We start from the raw sequence: 14,537 nt of genomic DNA on the forward strand, positions 1-14,537 counted from the left end.
TTTCAGAATAGTATTGGATGCTCCTTTGATTACTTACCTTGTCTTACCACCAGAAATATTCCAGCAGGGCAGATGCCCAGACGTTCCTATGCTCTCTAGGAAAAACTTAAGAGGACTGTTTATACCCAATCTAGGTCTCCTTAGGATTGTATAAATCCACTGCCACTGTTAGAAAGAAGAGAATGGCAGGTCCATTTTATGGACTGCCATGGCTCTGAAAGAGATGATTAACTTTTCTAGAAATCATCTTTGTGAGATTCACACTACAAATCTACGCCGAACATTGAATAGCAAGCTTAATAATTAGCAGAATGACACAAGGGTTGATTTTCATGCGTTGAAGAACTATTGATTGTATTGATAGCAGGCCTTTGTATATATGGAAAAGCTGCTTCGTTCTGTGCAGTTAGAAGGCACATTTGAATTGAGTAAATGCAGAGATGTGTCACCCTCATATTTAGCATGTCTTACTTCTATCCATTGTATAGTTAGGTGTTGTCAATTGTGAGTGCTGCATCCTTAGTCCAGCATAGCCCAGGTCTGAGGTGACATTCTCAATGTTTTAAAGTATCACCTTTTTAGTGGTGTAAAGCCACACTGCAACCACATGTGATATTAGCATTTTTTGACACTTAGGTAAAAGAGAAATAAGCTAATTTGTTTTAGCCAACTGGTCCTCGTGTTTTGGAGCCAGAGTACATGTGCGGAAAAGTGGTTTGCAACTTCCCAAAGACAAAATATACCAACTGGGTCAGTCAAAAATGCACAAAAAAAAATTACTCTTCACACCATAAAGTTTACAGACCTGTGATAATACTGGGTGGAAGCTATGACCCATATCTTGTGGCGAGCTTGAGCCAAGCCAACATTGTCCATGCCACAGGTCAGTCCGTGGATGCACTGAGTACAATCATTTTTTCGAAGTTAGAAGCTTTTCATGCAGGTGAAGGTCAGCAAATGAAACTCATTAGGTGTGTGTTTGAAGAACCTCAGCATTAGTATTAAATAGCTAATTACTTGTCATTTCATTTGACAGGTCAGTTGTTTATTGTTAACTGTGTTGAATGTAATACTCTGCCGAGGTTTAAAAAATATATCTTATGCACTTCATCAATTACCACTCCATGGTCAATTTAAGTGTATGGTTACAATTCTCAATTCGAGATCGGCTATCACTATAACTACCTTACAATTGATGTGGTTTGGTCGATGTAGTTAGTACATTTGGTATCTTTGTCATGCAATGTAATGTATGAAATATAGCTGGGAGTACCGTATTAATAATGTAAATATTAACGACGCGTTAATGTCGAGTTAGGGCCGTAGAGTTACCCATAATTGTGAAATACATTCAAGGTATATTCTGCAGAGATAATCGATTCCTCATTTCCCATGGGTAGCTCTCTTTTCAATGTCTCCTTCTTGGCGCGTGGGCATCAGATTTGTGGCATATCAACAGAGAATTATGCCGGCACAGTTTAATTTTAGATGTAATAATCCGCATGAGATGTAGCCCGAGGCCATCAAGCTCTGTAATTAGTGGTGTGGGTTATTCTTGAACTCGATTAAAGAGTCTTTATGCTACAAGCTAAACATATTACAACTCCTCGACTTAATTACATCTGGTTTGATTGGTGAGTATGTGACTTACAAAAGGATCTCTGACCAGGGACATGCCTGGTAAAACTATTTTTATTTATTATTTTTATTTATTGAACGTGCCTGGTAAAAATAATGAAGTACTCGGAATGAAGCAACAAACCATAATGCTGTCAGCCCTGCCAAGACACGCAGCTCTTGATTGAGAGAGCAAGAATGACTCTGAGGCGTCTGCACTTAAATCAATATTGCTACTTGGAGATTAAAATTCATCGGTATAAATAAACTACTAGAAATCTAGTAAAAATGGGAGTGGATGGGAGTCATTGCCCTTGCCCCCCCCCCCTACGGGACACCTTGATGCACACCTTTGTGCTCACTACGTTCACATGAAGCAATCTGTAATTCGAAACTCCACGTCCTGTTTTACGGAGTCAGAGGTGGCTATACGTTTTATTGGGCAATAGAAGGTAAGGTTGTAATACTGTTTTAGTGGCATAGGAAGATGATGCAGGATTATCATTTGTAAGGTTTAAATTGACGGTGTTCAAAAACATGTTTTGTGACTTTTCCAGGTATCTACTTGGTAGAGGCCAGGAAACATGTGTTAACTTGCATCAGTCTTTCATAGTCCATATGAACAGGTTCTTCTGAGGCTGCTGGCTTCCAGAGTGGACGCATATTTCTCAGCTGCCTTCAATGGGCTAGCAGAGAACCACCACCATAATTGATCTCATTCTGTAGCCATACAAGACGTCAGCTTTGATTGTAGACCGCATCATCCCCTGCATACAATCACCTGCATATCTGAATGCTACCAATATGAGGTGATGTTCGTGGCCATGCAGAGAGCTGGCTGAGAGGCAAATGAGAGCGGTCTTTCTCCAGTGAACTCTCAGAATAAAGCACAATCTCTGGCAATAACTACTCAAATACCATTACGTTTTCCTTCCTTTTCTACATGTTTGTCACTTAAATTAAACAATATTGGTGTGTTTGGTTTTAATGTACTCTGATGCAACACATTTAAACATTTAGGCCCTCATTACAACCTTGGCGGGCGGCGGAGGCCGACTGCCAAGGTTGTACAGCCGAGCGGCACCCAATGCGGCCACACTCCCGCCGGGCCCATTTTGACATCCCCGCTGGCCCAGCGGGGATGTCGGCCGCAACATGGGAGCTGGCTCCTAATGGAGCCGGCGGTGTTGTGGCCGTGCGACGGGTGCAGCTGCACCCGTCGCGCTTTTCACTGTCAGTGTGGGGCTGTGCCTGGGGGCCCCTGCACTGCCTATGCCAAGTGCACGGGCAGTGCAGGGGCCCCCAGGGGCCCCGCGACTCCCCTTCCCGCCAGCCTTTCCATGGCGGTCTCCACCACCATGGAAAAGGCTGGTGGGAAGGGGACTCGTAATCCCCTGGGCAGCGCTGCAAGCAGCGCTGCCCTGGAGGATTAAAACCGCCGGGACAACCATGGCGTAAACCGTAATAGGCAAGATTGTACTGCCAGCCTGTTGGCGGTACAATCGCCAAAACAGCCCTGGCGGTCTTTGACCACCAGGGTTGTAATGAGGCCCTTATTTTTTTTAGATGTTTTCAGTTTGTTTTCCCATTTGCTTTGAAAGTGATACATTTTTAAGACCGAGGCCCAGATTTGCTAAAACCTTGTCAAAGCAAATCTATGTAAAGGGATACAAAGTCTTGCAAGGATATCTGCCATCCAACACAAAGACCCTCATTATGAGTCTGGCAGTCCTTGGTCGTACCGCCACCGGACCTGCGGTAAAGCCAGCCATATTAAGACTTCAGAGGTGTGGCCGAAGCCAAATTGCTGAAACGCCGCCCACACCACCAGGGCGGTTGGTGAGCACCTCTGGACCAGCGGTAGATGTAATACTGCCATCGGTATTACGACTCAGCAGATCGCCAGCATTTTTGTGGCAGTCGCACCACCACGAAAAGTCTGACGGTCATGAACCCAGCAACAGGAATCTCCAGTCCTGTCGCCGGTAGACACCCCCCACAAGACCACACACCTACATTCACGCACCCCCACTCTCCCACCCATTCACGTACATACACCCCCACACATTTGCACCCAAACACACACTCAGATACACCCATTCACTCGCACACACGCATGCAGACACATACACTCGCACACACCCACTCAAACAGACGCCCTTTCCACCTCTGCATTCACACAAACATACACACACTCACACACACACACACAACACCCCCTCTTGGCATACACGCACTCACAAATGCACACACAGACACCCCCTTCCCCTGCATTCATACACACACGCAGGCACCACACACATCCATACTAACACCCCCACCCGCTCTCACACTGAAATACAAACACCTCCACTCACACATACGCACCCCCCTCCACATTCATGAACACCCTTGCCATTTCAATGCACGCATACATTCACACCCCCATCCACACACTTCCATAAAACAAGCCCCATCCACACACTTCCATACAAATACCCCATCTGACTGCACACATACACACAGACAACACCACTCAGTTGCACGCATACACACAGACACCCCCACTCACTCGCAGACTTGTGCCCATGCACCCCACTTGCTTGCATCCCAATACACACACCAACTCACTGGCACCTTGACACCCCCTTACGCATACATGCACACACCGCCATCCACACACATGCAGACACACACCCCCAACGGCACGCATACATCCAGACAACCCCTTTCGCAAGCTCACATACACGCACTCAGACAGATACCCCACCCCTCTGCATACAACTACACACGCACCCCAACAACCCCCTTCCCTCTGCTCCCATTTGGACACACACACCCTTCACACACACATACATACACACACGCACTCACGCACACCCATAGTGATATACATACACATACACACCACAGATATGGACACAAACACCCCACCTCGCCCCCCCTTTTGGATGGTCCACTTACCTTCCTCAGTGAGGCAGTCGCCAGGAGGGGATGGGTCTCAGCGTTTCCACCTCCAGCACCTCACCGCCATTCAGCAAACTGCTGTGCGTATTTCGTATCGTAATAGGGAGGGCGGTGTCCTGTTGGCATGATAGTGCTGACTGTGCAAACGCTTCTCTTCTGCCGTCGGCTAGGCAGACGGTGTCAGATTTCCACCCGTAAACGGGCGGAAATATGACATAACTCGTGATGTGGCGGTCTTCTGGCACCCGCAGCATCGGCGGCCTTGTGAAAAGGCCGCCAAAGTCATAATGAGGGCCAAAATGCTTCTTGCCTTTTTCCCACCACATCATTTAATTTGCTATCCTGTACATAGAGGGGAAATTACTGCAGCATTACTGGGCTGGATCAGCACAAATACCCATAGATTTTAACGCAAAGACCAGTCTGCTAAAGTAATCGCAGTGGGCTTTGCACCAAAAATTAACATATCCTTGAAGCAGGCATTAACAAGAGCATATGTATTAATTTCTCAAACAATCCCACACATTGCATGTGTGCAGCAGTGAGCAACATACATCCAATGCAAAAGATCCTTCTGTTTGCCTAGACACAGGAACATTTACTGGAAGTGTATGCTTCCATTACAAACGTTACACTAGACAGCCCACACTCATGTCTACACCATGAAGGGATGATACTAACAGAAGACCAGTCTTAGTAGATATGATGCCGCTTTGTGTGTTTCCCCTCAAGCTAAGCAGCACAGCGAAATTAGTTGCTGTGCTGTGTTGTGTGAAAAATGTGTACATCTTGTTCAGAATATTTTATGTTTTCCTTTGACCATATCTTTTGAAACTAGTAAATATTTCTGTTCTAGTTTTCAAATTAAATTTTAATTCTGTTCTCAACCTAGGCGTGGACATGGTATGTTATTTAGGGCCAGATGTAGCAAAACGCCAATTTGCGACTTGCAAATTGCGAGTCGCAGGGACTCGCAATTTGCAACTCGCAAATTGGTATGCAGTAAGGTGTCTCAGACACCGACTGCGACTCGCTATGGGGTCGCAATGACCCACCTCATTAATATTCATGAGGTGGGTCGCTAATTGCGGCCCCATAGCGAGTCTAGGCACTCGGAAACATGGAGGCCTGCTGTCGTCAGCAGACCTCCATGTTCGTGACTGCTTTAAATAAAGCATTTTTTTTTTTTTTAAGTGTAGCCCGTTTTCCTTAAAGGAAAACGAGCTGCACTTAAAAAAAAAAACGAAACCTTTAGTTTCGGTATTTTTTTAGGGCAGGGAGTGGTCCCTTGGACCACTCCCTGCCCTGAAAAAATATTTCTGGGTCCATTCACAAAGTGGAAGGGGTCCCATGGGGACCCCTTCCAATTTGCGAGTGGGTTACCATCCACTTCAAGTGGATGGTAACTGCGACTCCATTTGCGACCGCATATGCGGTCGCAAATGGAATTGCATTCCACTCCGAATCGCAAATAGGAAGGGAACACCCCTTCCTATTTGCGATTCTGAAATGCATATTGCGAGTCGGTCCCGACTCGCAATATGCATTTCTGAATAGCAAAGAGGCTATTGCGCCTCGCAAACGGCGATTTTCGCTGTTTGCGAGGCGCAAACCCTTTGCTACATCTGGCCCTTAATTCTTACTGCATTGTTGTGATGTCGATTTGGTTTGTAAACTAGCTGCACGTACCTCCTCTGATCCTTGTCTTGTCACTCAGGCCAGTGACCCAAGGTGAACCCAATCTACACTCCTGAAAATCCGCCTGTCAGTTTAGACCAAACACTATGAGTGACTGTGCAAAAGCCCATCTTCTCACAAGAAAAGTGAGCACTCACTTCTTCTTGCACATTCCTGTCCATCTGAAATGTAAGTAAATACATCTACATTTAACCAGAATATAATGCCTTTTTCAGCAGTCTTTCGTGTATTCCTATTGATATTATTTCTTACAATGGCGTGGAGTACTATAGGTGATTAAACTACTTTATAATCCAGGAAGGTACTAAAAAGGAATGAGAATGAACCCTAGAGGTTAATACCAACCAGAGTTATGCCAATAAGTGTTTAAATAATTGCGGTAGTTGGCAGAGTCTGCTGGAATACTTCCCCACTGCAAGGTGTTTATATTATACAGTGGAACATTTTCTGTGATATATGTTATTTTCTGTCTCTCCACCGTCTTGCTTTTGCTTCGTGTCTGTTTTTTTAATCATTCCATGGCCCATTACCTCTCCTTTCTCTTAAAGACCCCTTCACACAGCATTCATATCAGCTTCCATGGCACTCACATTCTGTCATTCCCATGCTTTCTGATATAGGTGATTAGAAACTAAGGGCCCGATTTAGAGTTTGGCGGAGGGTTAGTCTGTCACAAATGTGAAGGATATTCTGTCCTCTGGATTACAAGTTCAAAAGGCTATAATGGAACTGCAATACAGCGGACCTGATATCCTTCACGTTTGTGATGGAGTAACCCCCTCCACCAAACTCTAAATCAGTCCCTAAGTTCCACCTGATTTTCAATGAGTTCCACGAGTTCCACATAGTTTCAGTTTCTGGATATAGCACACACGTGCACGCAGTTAGATATTTCTGAAAAATGTTACTACATCTTACAGATGCATCATCTTGGTGGGTAATGTATGGATCACCATGTCTGGCATGTGAAGTGGAAGGTGGACAGAAGAGTAAAACGATGCCAAATGTCATTTCAAAACTTTATTTCAGCATGTACTGGATTAGAGTCAATGGTGCCTGGAGATGGCTACCTTCAGTGGTGCAGTCATCCAGCAAACAACCAATCAACAGCACTCTGCAAACTGGCCCACCTTTTAGTTTTCCCTTAGGGGGTCAGACTACATCCTATCCCGTGCAGAAGTATCACATGAGATTCCACTGGCAGTCACAAATCTGGCAATTGAATGGAGAAGCCCATGTTGATAAATGGATGGAGAGGACAGTATTTGGAGGAGGCCAAGGACTACTAAAATGTTGTGACATTATTGAATCTGCTATGCCTGATAGAGCCCTAGAAGTACTGGTGGTGGCAGTGACACCGTGAGCCAAACACCATAATGGCTTTAGAAATCATCGTTACATTTCACATTGTTGGCCAAAACCGAAAAGTGAGGCACTGGGACCAGAAGATGATGGGCATTTATTGTATGACAAGGAAATACCACTGCAGACATAGTGAAAATACCTTAAACAATATAGAAAAAATACTGTCCTTGTTCTATGACTATATTTTTGTAAAATGTGGAAAGGCCATTATCAATTGAGCTGAAATTATACAGGGACATAGCATTCTCCTAATACTTCTCCAAAAAAGGGAGTTAGGTGAATATACAGTAAGTCAAGTGGGCATGTCAAGTCATTCCTTCATCAAACCTTATAAGGCGCAAGTGAGAATATTGTGAATCAATTTCACTGAAACTCCTGTAATCATAATATCACCGACAAAAGAGAGGTAACCACATTCAGCTCAAGGGGGGAATACATGGTGGTATTATCTGCATATCATTACATACAACACATATTAGATCATAAAATTGTCAATAGGAAAGAAATGACAACAAACTGTAAGACATAATAAAGTCCAAAAGGCAAATCATCACCACTAAGAGAGTATCAAGGTAAGTTAACCCTCATTACCTTCAAAACTTCAAACCCATGGATGGGTCCTACCAACAATGCTGTGAGGATGCATCTCTACTAGGCTCTGCACACAATGGCTGCCTATCCTGTCCATATCTGCCTTTAAATGTCCCATATAGATATAAACCTAACACAAGCAGATATGAGAAGCATCACTGCGCACAACACATGAACAATTCAGAGAAATATTGCGAAGGCCTGATGAAGGCCATCTCTATTGAATACAGCATTAAGACAGCATCAGTGATGTTGCTGTGAACTGGGACTGCCACTGAGGAAAGTGTGGCACCGGCTTGAGAGATTACCAACTGCAAAGGGAAACCATAGCGGCGGATGGAACCTACCGCTGCAAGTGAGCAGTCATGGTGGATGAGCCATCACAGTGCATCAGCAAGTGGATGGGCAGAGCCAGAAAATGAGCAGAGAGCAGGTTGAGATGCTGGGTCCCAAGCCCTCCTTGGTAATGTCGTAGAAGTGCGCTGTGAGCACCCAGGGACTAGCTGGCATGGTTGCCGGCGAGCCTGCCCTCCTTCTGAATTGGGAACAGCATCTCGTTTCTTGGAGGCTGATCCGGCTGGATCACATAGGCCAGGGTCAAAGTGTCACTAGGCTAAACATGTCAAATCTGCAGTGACCAGTTCATGTAACGTGAACTGTAAGTCCAGGATTACTGTGCCTGAAGGGAACAAGATCTAAAATAAAAGGCAAATATTTTGACTGCATTGGCAAATGCTCTGTCTAGGTTAAGCGAATACCACAATAGAAATTAAATCACTGAGAGGGATGCATGCCTGGAACACTGCTGCTCCTTCTGAAACTATAGCATTGCCTGGACTGTGCTCCACTCAGAACTTTGATGGACTGCTCCCTCCGGATGGTGGACAGGTGAAACTGTGGAGCAGAGCAGTGGTGCTGCAGTTGCTCTTAATCACTTACAGTCACAATTGTGTAAGATGCAGCCATTAAGACACCTGCAATCAAGACCAATATAGATAAATACACTAGTCCATTGGCTGACAGTGAGGATGGCTCGAGAACAGTGTCACAGAATGCAAAGGAACCTATGTTGGTTTACGCATTTAAAGCCATACAAGAAATGAGAACCTCATTAGAAACCAAAAGAGATGCTGTTGCTTTTGAGACTGTGCGGGGAACCTGCGTGATGTTACAGAAAGAGTATCGCAGGTTGAGGTACTGGCTGGGAAAACTGACCACATCATGGCAACATTCCAAAACAATGGGTGATCTCTTGCATAGAATGAAAAGACTGGAAAATCAACCAAGGATGTGGATGCAAGGTCACGCTTAAATAATATGGAAAAAGTGGGTCTATCTGTAAAATAGGAGACTATCTGGAGCTATTCTTAGAGGTTTGGATGACAAACATGTTGAAATCGAAAGGACTATCAAACTTTTTCTCAATCAAAAGTGTGCAAAGAATGACCCCCCACCACTGAGAGCAACTCCTAGGGCAATCATCTTTTAACTACTTGTATACCTACTGGGTCTGTTGGCGGCCAAAACTATGCAGAGACATTCATTGTTGGAGGTGCCTGGGAACCTGATGCATCTCGGTATCCGGAAATCATGGTGACTTGCGTGGAAGGCAAATGGTATAAACTTAGGGGCAGATTTAACAACCCCTAGTGCCACTGGAACGTCACTTTTTGTGACACTCCCGTGGCGCTAACCACTGCTCCATATTTAGAGGAGGTTTAATCCCACTTTTTGTGGTTTTACACCTCCTTGTAAATATGGGCTCCTCCGACTCAGTTTTCTGCGTCAGAGGGGCATGAAATGGGTGTTGTGGTGAGCGTTCCGCTGCAACACCCATTGCTTTCGACGCTGCTTCAGATTTATGATTTGTCCTAAACCTGAGGCAGCGCCAAAAACTAGCTTAGCAAAAACGAGAAGGAGTGCTTTTATTCCTCCTCGTTGTTTGCTTTTTCTATGTGTGCAGGCAGCCTAATTTAGCGCCAGTGTAGAGGGAAACGCAGGGCTGCGTCGAATTTCGGTAAATACAGCGCAATCTCTGTGTTTCAAAAGTGGCGCTGAGCAGCGCTGCTATTTTTGGTGAAGCACCGGGCTGCGCCACTTTGGCTTAAACCATAGGTATACAGGACTCGTTGAATGTTTGGGTGTCTATTCTCTTGCTGATGGAAGAACGAAAAGCAACAGCAAACATTTTATTAGTGCTCAGGTGCTTTCATTTGATTCAAAGCAGCATTAATGCGATCTCCAAGATGTTCTTGGGGCAATTGAGGTCATCATTAAATAGGTTAATCTAGGGAAAAGGTGGTATATAGTCAAGTGGGATACATTGGTATACACCGGGCTGTGTGTGCCAGATCCAGAGGCATATTACCTGGCGGCCCAACTGCAAACTGAGGTGGGTTGGATTGGACAAGAGAATAGTAGAGATACAAATGAAGTTGTTGTCTTGATGATATTCTGCTCAAGAGTGGCAAACAGTTGTCACATAAACGGGATTTACTTCTCTGGCTGATGCCTGTATTCGAGCAAATGAATAGGGACTTAAACATGTCGGAATGGAGAGCTGGGGGTATGCTTGACTACTGGAGTCCTGTTCTAATTAGGTACTCTGGGCTCACCAGAAGGTGCCACTGAAGCATTTTAAAATGATAGAGGTCCGTTTATTCAATGCCATGTTATGCGTAGGGCTGTGAAAAAGTAGGGTGTAAGACACAGGACATCTACAAGCACATCGTGGTTGTCGATTGAGAAAAATCAGGGACGAGGTTACATTAACAAAGTGTATGTCACCATAAGGTGTCACATGACTAACAAGACACGAGCACAGTGGAAGGCAGATTGAGTGGTAAAAACAGGGATAAATAAAGGCAAGAAACTGCTTTCTACATTTCCATTTAATACTTAAGACATATATAACCCTGGCAAAGCTGTACAGCCAGGCCTACTATAGCTGAATACCAGAGCAAAGTAGTAGGTAAGAATGTACAAAACACATAAATCAAAGTCCAGTTCCTCCTGCAGGCATGCCAGTTAGGCATAAATCCCACCACCTCAAAAAGTAAGGTCTGGAAAAGATTTTTAAAATTACTCTATTATTAGCACAGAGAGGAATTGCAATTAACTGGTTAAATCCCAGAATAACTACACCTCAAAACTGGATCAAAGATGTTGCAAAGGAAACTACAATGAAACTAACCAGGACTGATGCGAAATTGTAGGAAGATCTGGACATTTGGAGAACATGAGCTGAAACATGAGCTTCTCACCTGATACCAGAACCCCAGAAATTTGCCATATAACCATAATGATACCACAGCTCCATTGTATAGTGTGCCTTAAAATGTACCTTTTTATGTGAGTTTTATTGGAAAGTAATGCAACTATCTCTGTACGGCTATTCAATGTGCTGCTATAACTCCAGCAGGAAAAGTAGACAATGTTATAATTGTTGACCTGCCAATTCAAATATATTTGAAAAAAAAACGTCTTTACTCGAATGGGGAAGACCATAAATCAATCAATAAATCAATCAGGATTTATAAAGCACAGCAAATCACTTATCTGGTGGCTGATATTTTTAAACATCTTGTTTACCGCTATCCAGGAATACAAAAGCAGGCCAATCCATCCAGGTACCTCTGCTCAATGTATATTTCTTTCTATTGGCCCATGCTTCCCTACAACATCTATTTACAAAACAAAAATAGTGTTTACACGTGTTCAAAAAGTGAAAGGGAACACATGATATATATAAGGGATGCTTACATAAGACAAATAAAAGGGGAACTTTATAGTACATCCTAGTTCCCCTGTTTTAAATGTGAACTGCTAATTCTTTCTCCCTATTGGCGCACCATGAAAATGGATCTCCAAATCTATTTTATGCTGTGATTACAGACATTTCATCTATAAAGTCCTGACTCCAACCTTAGCATGTACCATGTTCTTGAAAATGTTTAGGCACTTGAAGCCACATTACAAAAGGGTTATCCTCAATGCCCTTTCCTAGGCGGTGAACTATTTATCCATGTCATCCCCCACAACAAAGCTAGGCACCATATCTTATTGCAAGTGGGGCTGTGTGCCCGCATGAAAAAATACCCCTTTTTGGCATGGTCACCCATATTGTTTTGCTGAAATTTATTGCTGATGCTTAGATTCTGCACACTGGATCACTGCTGTCTAGTGCCCAGGGTATGTGTTTTTTACTCTCAAACTTGTAGAAATTGGTTAATCCCTGATTGGCATATCAAGGGCCTGATTTAGAGTTTGGCAGATGGGTTACTCCATCACAAATGTGATGGATATCCCGTCCACTGTATTACGATCTCTATAGGCTATAATGGAATCTTACTACAACGGATGATATATCTGTCACATTTGTGATAGAGTAACCCCACCCTCAAGCTCTTAATCTCCTATTTTGCTATAATATACGGTGTAAAAAGGAAACCATTAGAATAGGAAGTTAAATGTCACCTATGAAGTGCAGCACTTAATGTACCATCTTCTATTGTGACACAGGAAAACATGGCTCTAGTCCTACTAATTGTAGCCTGACTGCTGTATTTCAAACCTGCCAAAATAGCCCTTCTGATAAAGGAAAAGCCTTATTTTTAAATAATAATCAGTCACATCTATGAAGGCCTTGTCACCCACAAGGTGTGGTGCCTAGAATTTCAAAGTGGGACATATATAACTCTATCTGTCCCATGGGAAAACTAGAGTACAAATTAACAATGTAAGTAAGAGTTTGAGCCAGGTCGAAAACTGACCAACTGCTATTTTATTATTTAAAAAAAATCTAAACTAGTGATAAAGTTAGACTTTTACTAAATATTTAGGAAAAGTAACTTTTAGAAAGCTACTTTTTTCCTGACTGAGGGCCAGATATATCAAGCTCCTGGTTTGCATTTCTTAAATAGCTATTTTTAAGCAATCGCTATTTGAGAAATGCAAAATGGGATGTATGAAAATTGCGATTCGGTAACAGCGATTTCTTAAAAATCGCAATCGCTATTAGCGAATGTCAATTAGGGAATGGGACTCCATTAATTCTTAGGTGCCTGTAGGCCCATAGGTGCGAATGGTTTTGCATTTCCGAATTTGCGAATTCCTGTTAGGAATTTGCAAATTAGGTGATGCAAATCCCAGGTTGCTGGGGTCCTAAGGCCCCCTTTGAAGCACACCAAAAAACTATTTGTGGACATGTAAAGCACACACATGCCCCAGGGGCATGTGTGTGCTACATGTCATTTTTAAAAATGCATTTTTAATTCATTTTTAAACATTGCACATGCTTACCACCAAACTTCAATTCTTGGTAATTGCATTTCCTAAATGCCAAATTCCCATTTAGGAAATGCATGATACATGTGCACTGGTAATCACAAATAGGTATTCCCTATTTGCGATTACCTATTTAGGGAATTGCAATTTGCAATTCCCTAAATGGAGTCGTAATTTCAGGGAATAGCTGTTTTAGTGATTCCTTGAAATTGCACTGTGAATGCCTTTCATACATTCTGAAAGACATTTTTGCATTCGCAAACTGTGGAATTTTGCGATTTGCACCGTTTTCGAATGCAAAAAGCTTTGATACATCTGGCCCTGAATCTCCTGGACTCTAAATTGTGCTAGCCTGACTTTAATGGGGTATGAAACAATGACCTGAGTGAAGTGAGGTGTTTTTCTGCTTGCAGGAAGACCAATTAGGATATTACCAAGGAACTTTATTTACTTGTAATGGCTTATCCTATAACAAGTAAATGTAAGTTGAAATCTTTGAAGGGCCAAACTTAGTTACCACAACCAGGCTGTCTCCAACCCCAGTGAGAGGAAGCTACATCTAGAATAAGTTTTGAGTGACCACAAAGGGGGGGCCTACTTGTTTCCCTGGGTGGGCACACAGGCTCTGTACAAGGGAGAAAATGTTTCCCTATCTTGGATTTTATGAGTAAGGTGCACTGCAGGATTATTTGCGATACAGCAAACAGTGACTGCTGGAAAACTGAGCAGTGTTATGCCTGGGAACATTTATCCTCTTAGTAGGAAGATGCCAGGCCCACGCACTGGCTAGTGTCAAATATAAATGTGGCACCCCAGTGCACCCTACTCAGAACACTATTTAGTCCTGTGGAAGAATAGAAGAACAACTGCACCAACTGCATGTGCTCCCACTTTCACCCAGGACAAATAAGTGAATTCCAATGATCAGCTAGCTGACCTACTGCTTGGCATACTCAAATCCCCCTCATTCACAGTTGACCTGTAATCATGCATACGTCTAGTGCTTTTTGCCTTAAATCTTTAAAAAACATATT

The sequence above is a fragment of the Pleurodeles waltl genome, chromosome 3_2, assembly GCF_031143425.1.
Source record: "Pleurodeles waltl isolate 20211129_DDA chromosome 3_2, aPleWal1.hap1.20221129, whole genome shotgun sequence".
NCBI classification, from domain to species: domain Eukaryota; kingdom Metazoa; phylum Chordata; class Amphibia; order Caudata; family Salamandridae; genus Pleurodeles; species Pleurodeles waltl.